Here is a 10591-nt window from a genome sequence, read left to right on the forward strand (position 1 = left end):
GGCTTATCACATCTGAAACGATTGAATTCTGCAGGGCAAGAGGCAGAGAGGTCTCTGGCTGCAGCCGATGGCAGGAGAGCTAATGCCAGTTTAGCTTTTGTTCTGCTCTTCCTAAAGATGGGTACCGGTGGAGTGATGACAGAAAACATTATTTTACAGTTTGTTTTTCCCTCCCGGTGGTCACACACCTTGCTAAGTGTGATAATTTAATAACTCCAGCTAGGGGCGTAAAGCAACTGCTTAAGAATCTCTCTCTCCACCAGTTCCTCTCTGTCTCTCCACTCCTCCTCATCCCCACTAATCTCTCAATCCTCTCACCCTACCTTGCTCCACCAGTCTCTCTCTTCCTCAACCTTTATCCTCCACTGACTGTTAGGAGTCTGCATTGAAAATTTTTAATTTATTCTCTGAACATTTGCACCTACTAAATAGTATCAGTACGTAATAAAACCACAAAACTGAAACGAAATGTACATTTATCATTTCTTCTGTCATTGCGAAAGAAAAATGACACGAAATGAAGCAAGAAACGCCACGGGTGGTTTTCAGGTCGTTTTAAAAGATTGCACTTCCCTACTAGTTTCTCTCTCTCTCTCAACTCCCATCGCCTTGTCCCCGCCAATCTCTCTCAACCCCCTCTTCTTTCTCTGCAGACCTCCCATCTCATTCCTTCTCCTGCTCTCTCCCTCCCTATTCCAGGATGCTCTTGGTTTGAACTCTTTACTGTGTCTGTCTCGCTGCCTCCTCCAGCAGTGACAGCGGCTCCCCAGCCTCTTCTCCAAGCGGGTAGGGCCGAATCCTGCCAGGCACAATGGGGCCCCTGGCTTTCTCCTCCTCCCAGCAGTGGGTCCGATAGTTCCCCTCCGTTGCGGTGTCTCAAGAGTCTGGATGGGTTCTTCCAGCAGCTCAGTGTCTCCTCTCTTCGGTCAGCGGGCAGGTAATATTCCTTGGGGGTAGTAAGACAGCCCTCAACATCCTGGGCCATACGCAACAGCACAAGTCAGAAAGTACTGGAGCAGGGGGTGGCGTCCCTTGGCACAATTGACTCTGTGCTCCCCTCTCTTCCCGGCAGTCTCTCACATCTTGACGGATGCCATGGCCTCTCCTCCTCCTCCTCCTCCACCACCATGTGGAGTATTGTTGCTTGGGTAGCCCAGGGTCACTTTTAAGATTTTGGTGCCCACAGGCAGGACTGGAGGACGAGGGTAGGGGGTTTCTCTCCGTCAGAACTCGGGGAACAGGGAAGTTCTCCCCTGGAGTTTGGGAAGCAGAGGAGGCCGTGCCGGGCCAGAGTTGCTACAGGTGAAATCAGTGCTTGGCCCTAGAGGCAAGAGAGAGAGAGACGGCGTCGCTGCAGCTCGGGTATTTGGTGCCTTCGAAATCTGGCGCCCTAGGCAACTGCCTCTGTTGCCCGGGCCTGGGGTGGCCGCGGCCCTTCTGTCCCGGTGCCCCCTTCTTGTGAATTGGTGGTGCGTGGCGTGCGTCCGTTTCCAGTCGGTGGTCTCGGGGGCACTGAAGGGATGCCCTGGCGCCAGCCGATCTCAGATTGGTTTCCGGGTATGTGACCTTCTGAGAACAGGAAGAAGAAAGTAAAGATGGGCTCACCCATACACTAACGTTTTACATCTTAAGGACACGTAATAAAACCTAGCAGCTTTCCAATTAAAATGTAAATCTTTAACCCAGCTTTCCCTCCTGTCTGTAGGTGGATTTTCGTTTTACTTCTCTTCAGAGGTTGTCTCTTCTCCCTCTCATGATGAGGGCACTGTCACATGAATGGGACGAGAGGGAGGGAGACGCGCCATGGTCACCATAAGGGTGGGGGAATCTGCCTGAGAGAGAGGGCCTGGAATGTGGGTGAGAAGGAGGGGGGGGGGGCAGATCTGTGTGCAGCTGTTGAATTATCTGCCCCTGCCCTGGTGTGGCTCCTGCTTAAGCCAAAACTACAGAAACAGAGCCCTCGCCGTGGTTAACGCTGATTTTTTTTTTCCTTTGTTTATTGCATGCTTAAAATGACACCACGGAGTCAGCTTTAATTCATTTAGGTTTATTATTTTATTGTACCTCATTTGATGGCGTATGCCGCACTTTATACATTTTGCTAAATAAATAACTTGGCGTATGAGTCTTCTCACTCCTGTGCCTTGTTTTTCAGGGACCAGGAAATGCCTTTCTGTTTTTGCCCTTAGTAGCCTCTGTTGCTCCCACCCCTCCCTAAATAATCGTGCTGGGGCAGGCAGATGCCCAATGCCCATTTCTAGCCCTGGGGGCTCGAGAAGAACACCCTCAGGGGCTACTGCTGCGCCGGTACCATCTCCATGGTGGACTCAGGCCTGAGTGGACCAGGGTGGGGAAGCCAAACCTGGATAATCCTCACTACTGCACAGAGCACAGTAGAAATCGTAGAAAACAGTGGCAGTAAGAAGCAGGCTGGTAAAATCACCGCATCTCCTGGATGTGAAGGAAGTGCCTTTCACATGTGCACTGGGGAGGTGTTAACATATGAAAAGTCACTCGGGCTTATTTGGTCTGTGACGTTCCGCCAAGATTCAGAAACGATCCCTCAACAGAAGGAGAACTTGTATTTAAACGATCAAGGCACAGCCGAAGCTGGTACAAAGTTGAGCAAGAGCTGGCCAGGCTTACTACAAAAGTGCATCCAGGAGATGTGGTGATTTTACCAACCTGCTTCTTACTGCCACTGTTTTCTACCATTTAACATCCTTCTTCACACACATTAGAACGGTGCTCTTCCAACTGTAATTGGTTCAACCCCCCAATTTATCCTCTGGAAATTCCCTTTGATGTATTTAATGGGACTTGTTTCTCAAGAACGTAATGCCCCTGATATTGCTTTATTTTACCACATGTACTCGGTCCCTCCCGATGCAGCCCCTTGCGAAACACGGTCCGTGTCGGGGACTGAAATTTCAATAAAGATTTGGCATCTTGGAATTATTGAACTTTTCCTCTTTAAATTGTTTTTTTTCTGGTTTGTTTTACATGGACCTTTGCAATTGATTTTGCAACACACCTGTTGGATTGTGAGACAAAGATCTAAACATGTAAACCCTAGAAGAAGGATGACATAGGGGAGATATGGTAGAGACATTTAACTACCTCCAAGATAATGCACGGGAGATAGGTCTCCCTCAATGGAAAGGAAGCTCTGAAATGAGAGGTCTTGGGATGAGGGAAAAAGGGGGTAAACTCAGAAGTAATCTAAGGAAATATCTCTTTACAGAAAGGGTGGTGGATGCGTGGAATGGCCTCCCAGTGATGGAGACAAAACCAGTATCTGATTTCAAGAAAGCATGGGATAAACACAGGGGATCTCTGAGGGAGTGGCAGGGATTGTTGAGCTGAGCAGTTGGTCTGGATGGGCAGACTAGATAGCCTGAATGGGTCTTTTCTGCCGCCAGGTTTCTATGTAAAAAGAAATCCCTTAAGCTTCTTTCTAAAGGACATAACCGACCTGATATCAAGTGAAGAAGGCCGGTATACAAAAAAATGATTAAATAAAAATATTTTCTTACTTTCTTAAGGACCAGTGCAAAAGAATTCCACCACGAAGGATCTGCCGTAGTAAAAGCTTGCCAGTGCTTCTCAAGCAAATAAGCCGATTTCTGGGATCGTAAACCATGGATCAGTTCTCCAGCAGAACAAAGGGGTCATCCTGGTAGATACTCATCAAGAAGAGATTTCATATGCAAAGCATCTTCTCCATTAATCACCTTAAACACTCAAACAAGTGAGCTAAACCTAATGCATAAGGAGAGAGGCGATCCAACGAGGGTAACGTGGTCCCAAAACCAGCGGCCCAAAATCATCTGGGCTGCCACATTCTGAACCAACTGCAGTGCTCTGAACGAGGACCCAGGAAGGTCTATCGGAACAGCGGTACAATGATTGCGGCAGGCCAAAATGTATGACGACTAGGGAGAGCCGCATCGTACGCGGCATGGAACTGCCACCATCCTTTGCAGGCCGTGAGCGTGGGCGCTGCTGCCTGCGGTCTGCTTGGGAATATCTCTGGTTTTCCATTTCCGATCCGTTTCTTGGGATACTGGAGACACGGCGAGGTTGAAAGTGAAAGTCGGAGCCTGGACGCCTGGTGCTTTTTGCCCTTTTTAACACCTCTCTCACTAGACTGGGGTAGTAGCATGGGCTTGCAACAGTGAGCTTCACTTAATAGCTGCTCAAATAATTACTCAAAAACTATATGTAACCCCCCCCTCTCTGGTTTAGGGGTCAGGAGGGCAGGGGCATACCAGGGTTCCGGGGCCACTCCTATGACTTTCTCCCACTCCCACATGGTCCAAGGCCTCAGGAACGGGGTCTTTTCCAAACGGTGAGGGAGGACTAAGTCCTCCAAGGCCCAAGGTGGCAGCGGTGACTCAATCAATAAATAAATAAATAAATTTGTTGCTGTGTTGGGGGGGGGGGGGGGGGGGGGCGAGGTAAAAGTTCTCTCTCAGCTTAAAAGGATGTGAGTGCCAATGAAATACACTGGAGGCTCAGATTGCATTTCCAAAAATAAATCTTTACTGTAAAAGTTCTTGAAGAGTAAATTGGCACTGCACACATTGGTTCTTGGCAGAAAGACAGAATCGGGACTTGTAATTACCATCTGTGCAAGGGCCTCTCAATACTGGGCAGGGAAACTCTCACCCTCCAGGGCTTGGATAAATAAGTTTCCCAGTCAGACAGGATATCCTTAGATTGGACGGAAAGCCCCTACCAAAAATACTGACGGCAGAAAGGATTACAGTCTTTGCACAATCTCCCCACATTGCCTCTTTCCTAGGGAGAAGATGCCAGGCGGGAGTCTCAAAGTGATGTAACCCTTATTGGGGAGGTTTAAGACCCAAGGGCACACAAACGTATTTTACACTTCGGGGCCTGCCCCCAGCTAGCGCTTCCTCTCAAGCTTGACTCTCTATCCCGGGGTGGATTCTTTTTGTGGGGGGAAGCTCTCGCTTATGGCCCAGACAGTGGGGTGTATCTTCCCATGTCTGTAGATAGTAGCTGCATCCCAAGGACAAACCAGACCGGACCAGGTTTTGGATGTTAAATTAAACTTTACTGTTTTGATAATTAAATTAAAGTCTATTTGTCCATAAGACTGAAGTTACATCTGACTGTTGGTATACGTGTATTTCTCTGTAGGAATTACCCTTTATTTCAGGCATCTGAGAAGAGTTCCCATGGTGATTTTAATTGTACAAAGCTCACCCAGTGGCTAACCGGGAATCCTAGTAGAGGAGTCTCCTCAAAGACAGCAAAACAGTGCTTCCCGAATCCATCTTACTCTTGGACACCCAGCCTGTCCTGGTCCCATGGAGTAGAGATCCAGTTGGGGAAGGGGGGGGGGGTCTCCTGATCTTGATCTTTCATCCTTAATTCGGTTGTTGGGGACTTCTCTTGCAGGAAAAGTCAGAAGGGGATGAGGCTCCCTCGGCTCTGCATCCCAGTGGAGAAGGGCAAGTCAGGAAAAAACCTCCCCACAAAGCAATTGTCCAAAACTACTTCTTAAAGGTAAAACTGGATACATCTTCCGCCATCACAATCTCTCTCCGAAGGAACGGTCACTGGTCTTGCCCACCTAGGGAGTGGAGCTCACAGGACTTTAGTCCTCTGAATTGAGAGCCCCAAAAGGAATTTGGCTCAAACTCTCTCTCTCTCTCTGTAATCAATAGAAGCAGGAGCCTCTGGCCGGGAGGGCACAATGAGGAATCTCTTCAAACTTAAGGCACAGGGTTGGGCTGGGGGGCCTCAACAGAGTAGCAACAAGGCATCCTTACTATGGAAAAACTTTCCAAAACTGACTCCACAGATCACTAAAATGGCTGAGCTAAATAAGGTGAGGCGTCCAATCCCAGCCCTCCAGGTTGGGAGGGGAGGAGAGGGGTGGGAAGGCTCAGATGGAAGGTTCTATGCAGGGACCTAGGGCCATGGAGTGGTTGACCCAAGAAGATGGCATGGTGAAATTTTAGGTCTTACTCACATTTCTCCTCTTCAGTTGTCACAATGGATTTTTCTTAGAAAAGTCAAGTAGGTGAGGGAGGCATGGAGATGATGCTGACCCAAGAGCACGCTCCAAGCTCTCGCTCCCTAGGGGCCAGCGCGATATCTGTATCATTACACTGGGCAAATTTTTTAAAAAAGTGGCAGAATCGCAAGTGGAACCACTGGGGAGCAGAGTAGATGATCGGTGGGTTTATGGCGAGTCGCGTGAAACAAGTTGGAGCAGAAAAGGTTGGTGGCGGTGAAGTCAAGATGGCGCTTGAAGGCTCTGTGACGGAGGGCCTCTTGGAAGCGGTGATCCATGACCTTACCCAGGTCGTCTCCGCTACCCTAGTTGACCAACTCCAGCGCATCCAGTACTCTGTGGATGAGCTACGGGAGCAGGTGGAAACCTACAATGCTTCTCTGCACGGCCTGCATAAAACCCTGTCTGAGCACGCAGACCACATGGCCATGCTCAAGTCAGAGGCTGCGGCAGGCCGCGAAAAGCATCGGGCCCTTGAGGAAAAACTCAACGATTTGGGAAATCGTAGCAGGCAAAATAAACTGCGCATAGTAGGAGTCCCTGAATCAGTTCAGAGAGAGGAGCTGCTGTCCCTGTGTCAGAAATGGCTCCCGGAGCAGCTGATTGCGGGCACCACTGACCGGCCGGTTCTGGTGGAGCGTGCGCAACGGCTGAGCCCCGGTAGGCCAGACCAAAAGAAGCCGCAGCAAGTAATTAAGTATCTCAATTATAGTGACAAAGCAAAAATCTTGCAGGCGTATTGCAATAAGAGGGAAGTGATTTTCCCAGACTTCTCAAGCAAAGTGAAGGTGGTGCGGAAGGAGTTCTCTCCCTATTGTACCAAGCTCTTTTAGAGAGGCATAAAATTAAGAACATAAGAAAATGCCATGCTGGGTCAGACCAAGGGTCCATCAAGCCCAGCATCCTGTTTCCAACAGAGGCCAAAACCAGGCCACAAGAACCTGGCAATTACCCAAACACTGCAATTCCCTGCTCGTCTGAATGTTTTCCACGATGGAGTGCCCCATTTGCTTGCCGCAACTCAAGAGGCCAAAGCGTTCTTAGACAAGCTGCCATGGCTCTCTCCAGGGTGTCCTAGAGGATGCAAGCTTTGTCTTTGCTTTGGTGGTCCATGTAGGCTGTTGCCTTTCTCCCCCGTTTTTGTGATGTGGGACCATTTTGTTTCACCACTGTGTCTGACCTGTGCCATGGAGACGAGACTTTGGAGTGGCCGGCGTTTTTGGACCGGACTGTTTCATCACTGCGTGTTTGCCCTGGAGATCAGCTTTCTCAGTGGGTGAGCCCTCTGTTTTGTCTTTTTTGGGGTCCCCTGCTAGCTTTACTAACCCCCTGCCTTCTCCTGCATGTGTACATGCCAGAATATCACCTGCAGGACCCGGGAGTCCTTGGATAGTAGTGGACATCTTCTTGCGGGCGAGGAGAGAAGGAAAACCTCTTCGCCAGCTTTTGGGGAGATCTGCTCTATTTTGGGGTTGAGAATTTTCATTTATTGTGAGAAGATAGAAATGGAGGGGGGGGGATGGTTTTTTTTTCTCTGTGGGAAGGGTATGAATGGATGAATGGGTTTGCGTGCTTTTTGGCTGTTTCTGCGTGTGTGATGATCAGGGGGACCGGAGGATTCTTGATTATGCGAAACTGCCTTGGAAAAGAGGAGAGCCTGGGCTGGGCGGCTCTCTCTATACGTAAGGTTATTTATGCTGCAGGACTTTATTGCACCTCCTGGTTTTATGTCTAACGTAGTTATTTCTGTGGTTAATGTTGATGGTTTACATTCCCCTGTTAAACGGACTGAACTGCGCAGACGCGGGGTGCGCGTTGCTTTTCTCCAGGAAACTCACCTGGATGAGATGAGCACTCCACGTTGCAGCGGAGCTGGGTGGGCCAATGTTTCTTCTCCTTTTAGCTCACGCCAACATGGGGTGGCTCTCTTGATTAATAAAAGTGTTGCTTTCACAAGGGAAAAAGTGCTCTCTGATCCCAATGGCCATTTCATCATAGTTGTCGGAGACCTCCAGGGACAAAAGGTGGTGCTTTTAAATGTGTACACTCCCAATGTTTACTCCCCCAGTTTTTTCTCTATGCTGGTGGCTAAAGTTTCTGTATGGGAAGGTTATGCCATCATCATGGGGGGCGATTTCAATGTGGTTGACAACGCTGTAAACCGCCTAAAACTCCAAGAAGAACCAAGCTGACCTGGAGGTGGTCTTTGTATCCGAAGAGCTGCAGTTGTTGGACTCTTGGCGTGTGCTGCACCTGGCAGATCACAAGTACACCTTTTTTCACGTGTGTATAATATGTACTTGCAGCTTGATTACATTCTCATTCTCGAGCCTTTTTTTTTTTTTTTTAACAAACTCGTGACAAGTGATATTTTCGATGTGCCATTCTCTGATCATGCCAAGGTAGTTACACCCCTTGTGTTAGTTTCATTGGTCCTTACCTCCGTATTTGTATAATGACAAACCCTTCATTGTGTTTCTTCAAGAAAGGTGGCAGGACTCTGTAGAATTTAATTTGAGGCCTGAAACAGACCCTATAACTTTTTGGCAAGCGGTCATGAGAGGGCATATCATTGCTTATCAGGCGCATGTGAAGAGGGCCAGGAACGAAAAAATACTAGATCTCTCTAAAAGAATAACAGCTCTACGCCGACAGCACAGGAGGAATCTTGGATAATCTTCTAAGGACTGGCTGGCCATTGCTCGAGCAGAGCTGAATGCACTACTTGAAATTAAAGTGCAACAGAATATTCAGTTTCTCAAGTACAGGTTGTATCAATGGGGAAATAAGTCGGGGAAGTTATTGGCTTGCTTAATTAAGTCCAGCTCACGTTCTAAAGGCCTCTTCATGTGCCTTCATTACGACTCGCAGGACCTGCTGACCACTTCTATTTTGAAAGCATTTGAAAGGTATTACAAATCTTTGTATATGGTGGGACCAGTGGATGCTCTGGCCCAAAGTGAATTTTTTCAGGATCTGGGATTGCCTTGTTTGGAAGAGCAAGCATGTGACCTGGTGGATAAGCATATCACGGAAGCAGAGATTCATTGTGTCATCGCCCAGTTGAAATTACTCAAAGCCCCGGGACCTGATGGCTTTGGCCCTGAATTTTATAAATTGCTGGGGGACCACATTCTTGAGAGCATTTGAGGAGGGGCACAACCTAGCAATGATTATTCTATTGCCCAAGTCAGGCAAGATCATACTTTGCCCCAGTCTTACCAAACCATTTCTCTTCTCAATCAGGATATTAAAATCTTGGCGGCAGTTTTGGCCATGCGGGTCAACTCGGTTGTCAAGGAGATAGTTCACCATGATCAAACCAGATTTATTAAAAGCCACATTCCTAACTCTAATATTTTAAAGGTGCTGCTGGCTGGGCACACACCTGCAGCAGCTCGTTCTGGGGGGATCCTTGTCAGCCTGGATGCGGAAAAGGCGTTTAATCATGTAGAATGGTGTTACCTGGAAACAGTGCTGAGGCACTTTAACTTTGGGAATGGGTTTTTACATTGGACGAAGCTGTTATATAACTGTCCCCAGGTGCAGCTATTGGTGAACAGAGCTCTATCATATATCCCCTATCTCCCCTGTTATTTGTCCCTGCACTAGAACCCTCGGTGGTCAAATTAAGAGATCTTAGCTCTTTTCAGGGTATACAGATATGAGAGAAGGGGGTTAAGCTGAGTCTATTTGCTGATGACATGCTGCTCTTTGTAGAAAATCCTAAGGACTGTTTGCAGACCATCATTGAAGTAGTTGCTCAATTTGGGTCTTTTCCCAGTTATCGTATTAATTTTGAAGTCAGGGACCTTTCCATTATCCCCTTCTCTATCTCAGTCTTGGGTGGGCTCCTTTCCACTGTCATAGATGGGGGACCATTTTCACTATCTGGACATTCACATAGCCCGCACTTCAGATGAACTGTACAAGCTAAATTTTGATGCTTGTCTGCAGAAAATCAAACAGCTACTGCATCGATGGCGGGCTCTCTCCCTCTCCCTGATGGGTTGGTGCACCCTGGTGAAAATGGTGATCTTTCCCAAGTTACTTTTCCCCCTGCAAGTGCTCCCTCTTTGGCTCAAGGTGCGTACTATTAACTTGCATCACGCGCTGGTGCGGAATTTTATTGGCAAGGCAGGAGTGCGAGTGTCAGCTTCGATGTGCTGTGGCTGGATAGGAATCAAGGGGGGTGGGCCTTCCCGATTTGAGGATCTATAATGTTGCCACTCTTCTCTGCTTTGTGCAGGAATGGGCCTCCCTTCATTCTAAGTTTGACGTGGAGGGACTAATGTTGGATTGGGTATTCCCTTATTGGCCTATTAATCTGCTACACTTGCGTCCCGCTAAGCTTTCTTCCATGCAGATTAGGGCGTTTTGGCTCTCCGCAATGCATGGTGTTGGTGGAGGGGTTCTCTCGGTCACAGTTCAGTTATTTCTCCTTATTTGACGTGGGTCGGGAACCCTGGTTTCTTGCCTGGCTTGGATAACTGAGTTTTTCGGGACTTGCTTCGCAAGGATCTCCATAACTAACCTCTC

This window comes from Rhinatrema bivittatum, chromosome 4 (assembly GCF_901001135.1).
Source record: "Rhinatrema bivittatum chromosome 4, aRhiBiv1.1, whole genome shotgun sequence".
Lineage (NCBI taxonomy): Eukaryota > Metazoa > Chordata > Amphibia > Gymnophiona > Rhinatrematidae > Rhinatrema > Rhinatrema bivittatum.